This window comes from Mobula birostris, chromosome 13 (genome assembly GCF_030028105.1).
Source record: "Mobula birostris isolate sMobBir1 chromosome 13, sMobBir1.hap1, whole genome shotgun sequence".
Taxonomy (NCBI): domain Eukaryota; kingdom Metazoa; phylum Chordata; class Chondrichthyes; order Myliobatiformes; family Myliobatidae; genus Mobula; species Mobula birostris.
The window spans coordinates 71,796,399-71,804,504 of NC_092382.1; the positions used below are offsets into that span (position 1 = coordinate 71,796,399).

The window sequence follows — 8,106 nt, forward strand, 5'->3', positions numbered from 1 at the left end:
TCCTGTTAGATCCTGCAGTCCAATGGAAATCAAGGTAGTAAATGCACAATATTGATACTTTGATAATTTACCTACAATGAACATTTGTACTTTGGAAACGAATCTCTTATTCGAAACATATCGAAAATCATATGTTACCGTTTTATTTTGATTTTGAACAAACCGATGCCAAAGTGTATTCTGCAAGTGATGAAACGCAACGGGTTAGAGACATCTCCACTTGACTGTAAGTAATCTCCTGTGGAATTTCCACCTTTTTTTCTCTTGTGGTTGTTTGCAGAATGTTCAAAGAAAAAAAAATAAATGAATCAATGCAATTGTATTGGTAGCATGCATCACAACGAGCTCAGTATTTTAAACGTGTGTGTACTGGTATGTAACATACTTCTTTTAATTGTGTAAAATGTAAACCTTGCTATGAGAATAGCTTTATATTTGATGATATTTCTTCATTGTAAGGTTTCCCGACCTCCACCACGTCCAAAACACTGGAACAAAGCTACCATTACAGCACATTTGAGGTTGGGTATCAACTGTTTCAGGAAATAGTATCCAGGTTTAATGCTGAACAACAGAGCGCTCAAGTGAATGCGAGAGTTCATGAAAACCATTTTTTTCTATTGTTCGCAAAAAAGTAAAAATATGTAGGCAATCTGTAGCTTTCCCTAGAACCGTCGACGTGCAAAGATGGTAGAAAGCGATGATAAAAAAGATACAGGGAGATATTTTCCCGCAATCGGCAGGTCATTCGTAACGTTGTTACCATAATAATAACAAAAGTTGATGCTGAATGACTCTCTGTTCTACTATTAGTCTAGTCACTCTTTGGCCCTCTCTTATTTCCACTAATACTCTTATCAGTCTTTGGCCCTATCTCCGTATCTCCGTTCCACTATAAGTCTGGTCATTCTTTGTTCCTCTCTCCGTTAACCTTCAGAAGGAAATAATACTACCACCACCAGAATAGCCCAGAAGTTTCTAGTAAATGAGAATTCAAGGTACTTGGAAATGTTCGTACCTCATAGTTCACCAGCTTGAGGTGAGAGGAAAAAAAAGAACAAATAATACATAGATTTCAGCAACGTTAGACATGTCCGGCAGAATTGGTGCAATGAAAATATTTTAGCTGTCTATTTCGAAACAACACCTTAGACATACGCTGCAATAAATCTTCAAAGCTTTAGACCAGGTTTAGACCAGCTTTAGACCAGTCTTTCTGACTGTGTGAAAGCTGCTAGTTTGCGCGGGCTCCGGGGGAGAAGGCGCGAGGAGGATGGAGAGAGAAGACGTGGCTTTGGGAGACGGTTGCCGGACCCACTGGGCCTGGGCTCGGGGCGGGAGCCCAGGGGTCGACGATGAGTGAAGGAGGTTAGCGAAAGGGAATCCGTGAGCTCCAACCTTTGTGCACTGGACATGTTTATGAGATTATTGGCGCCTTTTATTTGTTCTCCTTTTCTTTGGTTCTCTACTAACCCCATACTTAAGTATAAAATTTTAATCGGTTAACCGCACATTGTGGACTGAATGCTATTTCGGGGTACCGATGTTACATATGGTATAGTATAGGTGAAACAGGTTATGTTCTCAGGGCATGTTATTACATGAGCTGAAGGGCCTGTTCGTGTACTGTTCTGCTCTATTGTTTATAGTTTTGGCGGCTGCTCAGCGCATCATGGCAACCTACAACCACTCCATGGTCTCAGTCTAGACTTCCCGCCGCCTTGTTGGAGAAGCAATATAATCGACAAACTTACCCCAGACCTGTAGTCTTCTTCCGATTCCCCTGGGCAGAGGGAACATGCGCCTGATAACAGAAACCACCAGGTTCAAGGAACAGCTTCAGATTCTCTGTTTTCAGCCCGCTGACGGTAGTAACCAACAGTAAAATTATAGTCGTGGAAATTGACTTGTACCATAGCAGAGAAATATGGGGCATATAACTGTAAGAATACCAGGCAGAGAAAGTCTATAACAACTGATCTACGCCACAGAATATAGCCGAATGTTCACTCTGATCAACTCACTAACGTGCCAAGAGCTTCATGGAACTCCAGAACAGAAACTCGCCATTGTACATGAAATGTAAATGCCGAACTACGCACGGTTCGCATGAAACATAGTTACTGAATATTGAAACTGCAAAGGGCTTACTGCAGTCTGTCTATACACAATACATGCTGGGCAGGGTGTGAAAATCGTAAGAAATAATAGAAGAATAATGTAAAATTATGATCAAGGTACATTCGCTAGAGAACACAGGACCACGCTCTTGACATCAGGTTGTATATTGTTTTAAGTTAAATCCCGGAGTCTGTATAGACCTTTTCATTCTGCACTCCTGACCGCGCAGTCTATCTCCTTGTACCCTTGCTCTTTATTATCCACCTGCTTTGCGTTCCTTCAGGGCTAAGGTACAAATCAGCGTGCCAACAGACAGACACAGCAGAAGACATTTACAGCACCTGTAAAATAGCTGTGACAATACAGTCATAGATTAAAAAAAAATAAACATAATGTAGCCCAAGTCCCTTCATCCCTGCAAATTTATGTCTGCAAGAACAGTGCTCAACAGTCCCAACATCATCCGCTCGTACAATAGCATACGAACCGAATCACATTTGTTTCCAACCGAATGAGCACTGGGGGAGTGGGGAAGAAATACCGAGGTGATGGTCTGGATTCCAAACCAGCAACACTGTTTCGCGTTCTCAGCCTCTCTGCTTTCTCCCACACCGCCTTCGTTGCTATCAACTAATCCAAAAGAGATGATACGGACTATTGATTGGAATAAAAAATTCTCAAGAACAGGTGTGATTGATGGTTGTTTTATTTTCATTTTTTATCCGTGAGGAAGTCGGCTTTACACTTCACTAACAGACTCTTGAACTGGAAGTCCACGCAGAATGGGTTGTCTGGAGTACTGGCGGGGGAAAAAAGTGGAAATTGGAATGTATGTCACGCAGAATCCGATGGCCTTCCAGTACGTGCTCACACAGGTAAGTGTCACGTGTGCTGTTATCGGTCAGGAATGCTGCACCGACCTACATTGCCGACGAGTCGAGGAGCAAAATTCACCTGGAGGATTATATTCGACAATCGGTAGATAAGATTTAGGCAGTGCCGGAAGGGGAGATCAAATGCAAAGCTGTTACACTTCGCGTCAAGATGTTGCCTTTCCGGGGCACTGGGATGCTGGTGCGGTACTGAATATTTAGTATTGGAACTTTAATAACTTAAGGGGCTGTACATGAATACCTGTTCGACTTAGCGGAGATGTTTAGTCGCGTATTTTAGAGATTTCTGCAAAAATAACGTTTAACGTGCATGTTCCAAATCAATTTCGTCTCTCCCACTTACGGAATCTTCGAATCTGCTTTCCCGAAGCAATGGTCTCACGCCAGTTTGCCACGTCGATCCAAATACCCACCATTCGTTGCGAAAACCACTCTCACAGCTCTCCTTTGAAATTATGTACTTTGATATTTAATGCATGTATGTAGTATTGTGTTCTGGCATAGTGAACAACACGGATTATTTTTCGTGAGAAGGAACTCGGGGTGCTCTGTCGGTGTATAGAATGTCAGCTTCCACGTGTACAGTCAACCCCGCGGAGGACATGGACCTGACAGTGATCTACTGCCCAGGCGTAGGTTCTATGTGGTGGAAGAGTCTAGAACTTTCTCTTGCTGAAACCTCTTCGAAATGCTTGTAAACGGATTTGATTTCTAACAAATTGGGTGCTGCTATTGCCCCGGAATCTTGTTCCGAGGATGACCTCTGAAACTCCATTGGTAGCGAGAGTGTTTCGAGTTTCTTTGTTTCAGAAGTGACAGAGCAGGATGGACCTAAAACTCTCCCTCAGATGCCTACGTGTCTTTAGTAGAAAGAGAAGCCAAATCACAGACGGTTTCCTCGTCCGTCTCCGCCCGCATCGGGAGTGAGGTGCAAGAAATTCAATATCTCTTGAAAACTAAGGTTATTTCCTCTTGTTATCTTTACCTTTTATGCTGACAGCCCATATGAGCTTTGTACGCTCCGAAATTCATTTCTGAACGCGTCCCACTGACCAGAAAACATCCCGGCTCCAATAGACACTTGCTAGACGGTTTTTGATACCGTCAAAATTGAACTTTCCGCAATGAAAAATCTCAGTGCACGGACTAGAACGATCTTTTTTTTCCATATTTACTTTGAAATCAATGGCATTGTGATCACGAGTTACAAGGTGTTCGATAAATCAAATTTCTTTCTCTTGCACAGTCTCTTTTATTTCATAATGGCAGATCAAGTATTGCACGCGTTCTCCTTGGGACGTCTGCACACTGATGAAGGGGAAGAGAATTTTTGAACACATTGGACTAACTCTAACCAATTTAGTCCTTTAAAAGTGTGGAAATAACAGTCAACGTGCGGAATGTCAGAAGCACCAACTCTAACAACCGTAATGCCCTAGCGACAGACAGCGATATATCCTCAAATTTGACCGTCTAAATACCACTGACTATTGGGCGGTTAGTAATCTATCCCCATTAACGTGATCATACCTTTCCTCTTTTTCAGTTTCATCAATAGAGCCTCAATAGTCGAATTCTGCATCTGTCGTGACGGAAGACAGCCGTGACATTTTCCCTGTCTATTAACGCTACTCATTCTCTTTTAGCCCATCCCGCTCTATCGCTTCTGAAACAAAGGAACTCCGAAATACTGAACTGTCACACTAAACTCCACTGCAACCAAGTCTCTTTAACGGCAAAGTACCATGATTTTGATCCAAGCCCTGAGTTCATTGGCCTTTTCTCCGATACTTCTACCACTGAAGTATGCGCAGCTCAGGACTCTAGTCGTACCTTGCTCAACGATTGCATTCCTGACGTTGTCTGAGACCTTATCAACGTGTCTGCATAATCTCCTCACCAGTTGTTCTGGCACCCTGGTACCCATCCCCCGTGCAAATGTAGTTTAAATCTAATCATGCAGCACTCGCTAACCTTCCGGCAGGATATTAATACACTTTCAGTTCACGCACGAAAAGTCTTTATCCATAGATCTTAACTTCCATGGAAGAGAGATCAGTGATCGAAAACTCGTATGGCCTCCCTCCTACACCAAACCCTTAGCCACGTGTTAATATGTATCATATTTCCATTTATCGCCTGATTAGGACGCGTCACGTGTGGCTGTCACAACCCCGAAGATCCTGCCCTCCACCTCAGCACCTAGCTCTCTGAATTTCCATTGCAGAAATTCGTCACTCTTCTTACCGATGTCATTGGTCCTTAATAGACCACAGCTGCTGGCTGCTCACGGTCCTACTGAAGAATATTCAGGACTTGATCCAAGTTGTTTCGGACCTTGGTACCCGGGAGGCAACATAACATCCAGGAATCTGTTCTTCCCCTTCCCTTCTGAGGCATAGAACCAGACACAGTGCCAGACATCCGACCTCTGTGGCTTTCCCCTGCTAGATCATCCAACCACAAACGGCAACCAGGTGTTGGTGAGGGTGATGACCATAGGGATAGTCTGCACTGGCTCTCTAAACCCTTTCCCCTTCCTGACTGTCACCCAGTTTCCTGTGTCCTGCACCCTGACTGTATCTACCACTTTATATGTCTTAGTCCATCCCGCCTGCGGCCCCCAATGAACCGGGGTTCATCCAGATTCAACTCAAACACCTCATAGAATCTGCACCTTGCAGATTGTTACCAGCTGCAGCTCTGTGCACTTCTCGCAGCTGTTGTTATCAGGAACCATGGAAGTCTCCCCGCCTTTCCACATCCCGCGAGGAGCATTCCACTCCGGCGATGGCCGCCCCCTTGTCCCTGCCTTAAAAAGAAAATGTCCTGGTTGGTGAGGACCTCTGGCGGTGGATGCAGTTTTCCGATGACAGCGTTATGCAGATGTGCTGAATGTTTTGTAGTGCTTTACCCGTGACGGACTGGGCCGAATCCACTAACCTTTTGAAGATTTTCCTTCAAAGGTAATGTTATTTCCGTGCTAAGTCCTGATGCAGGCAGACAATCCACTCTCTACTACACATCTGTAGACGTTCATCTAGGTTTTTGAGGCCATGGTGAATCCCTGAAGTCTCCTGATAAAGTAGAGGATATACTAATACCTACCAATTTAAAATTACTTCCTCCAATGAGAAATGGCTCATGGACCTGTAGTTTTCCCTCTCCTCAATACCACAATCTGTCCTTGGTCTTGCCAACATTGAGTGATAGGGTGTTGTCACGTCTTCTTTAAAACTTCCCCTCTTAGTTGAAATGTATGCCCTATGATATAAGACGTATCAGCTCTGGGACGGAGACAGCTTCTGTGTGCTCTACCTTTATCTATGCCTCCCAAAATCTAAGAGACGTCTATCAGATTCCCCTTCAGCCTCGCTGCTCCAGAGGAAAAAAAACACAAGATGGTTGAAGCTCTCGTTATTGCAAAACCAAACCGTCTAATTCAGGAATCATCTTGTTAAATTTCTTCTGCACACTCTCCAAATCCTCGTCATCCTTTCTATGACAGATGACCTAAACTGTGTGCATTACCAGTTCCAGCGCGCTGTGCTGCTGTGAGCTTTAAATTCTCATATGCTGGAAAACCTGAGACAAGGCATCACTCCATTTTCATTTCAAATCCCACCATAGAGTGAGTGTTTGTATGTATGCTCTCTCACCAATGTAGTCGTTCACTCTATTATGAAACACAGCTGCTCATGTGGGTTTGAAGAGAGTTGTCAGGGTGGCCGAGTGGTCTAAGGCGTCAGACTTAAGCCGAGAAAGTTGTTTAATAATAGACGCGAGTGTTCTGGTCTCCACCTGGAGACGTGGGTTCGAATCCCACTCCTGACAACTGTTGTCTTTTACAATTGGTGTTTTGATAATGCAATCACTAATTTTATTGCAGCGATCAAAGCATGGGTTGGGAGGATGAGAAAGACGCAAGAAAGATAAAGGTTTTGTTTTAGTCACAGCAGACAGCAGTTACAATGGGTCACATTACATCGGATTTAGGCTGCCGAGTTTGAAGAGAAAGAGGATTCGGTGAAGAGTGTCTGTGTCACCGTCTCAGCCATGGCTATTTGTTGGACAGAATGACATCGGTTCCATTCAGACACGTTGTTGGTCGCTATAATGAAAAGGCATTTTACATCGTCGTTCTTAAGCATACCTGTACATCTGCCGCGGAGCTCAGTGTCGTGCGTTTAACGCCACTCTGCACTTGGGAATATCGGATTGATCATTCTGGACTGGATTATATTCCCTTTCTGTGGTTTAATAGGACACACTTTTTTTTTTTTTTTTTTACAAAGCATATGTTTTAATACATACAGCGTGGAAAAGAACCTTCGGCCCAACTGGTTCAAAGTTAAAAGCAGAAAGTAAATTCTGCATCACAGCAAATCTATATACATATATCACCATGTACAAAAATGAAATTCACTTTCCCGCGGATATCCAAGGAACACAATAAAGTCGTTGAAGGACCGCAGTAACAGGACGGTCAAAACACCCGATGTGTATAACACAACAAACTGTGAGAAGTCAAGCGAAATAATAATGATAATAACAACATTAATTGTTATTTTACGCAATAATCCTGGGCAACTACGAAGCCCACCAGAATTTCTTCAGATTTAAACACCCTCTCAGAGACAAACAAATGAATTACACCTTGACGGAGGATCGAACATGAACGATTTGAAATTATTCGCGTAAAGCTGAAACGTTTAATACAGGTAGTAAAAATGATTTCGAAAGTTATAAAATATAAAATCTGGACAAGATAAGCGTATTAGATTAAACAAAAAGGAAATTACAATTGAGGTAGCACAATATAAAATAGAACAGCAGGATGCAATACAACTGATGGATGGACACCTTTACTTTACATCTTTATGATTTGGATGTTGGAATTGATGATCTTACGGGCAGGTTTGAGGACTAGATGAAGATAGGTGAAGATGAAGAAACTCTGCAGGACGTAGAGAAGCTGCAAAAGGATTTGGACAGATTAGGAGAATGGGCAAAAAAGTAGCACATAGAACACACTGTCAGGGATTAACAGTGCTTCCGCACTTCGGCAAAATAAATAAAGTTCAGGCTATTT

At 43.1% G+C, this 8,106-nt stretch overlaps 1 non-coding gene across 1 annotated transcript; it reads left to right on the forward strand.

Moving 5' to 3' along the window:
* The first annotated feature begins 6,732 nt into the window (after positions 1–6,732).
* Positions 6,733–6,848, forward strand: trnal-uaa (transfer RNA leucine (anticodon UAA)). Its single transcript has 2 exons — positions 6,733–6,770; positions 6,803–6,848. It is a non-coding gene; the product is annotated as a tRNA-Leu (tRNA).
* The last annotated feature ends 1,258 nt before the right edge of the window (positions 6,849–8,106 follow it).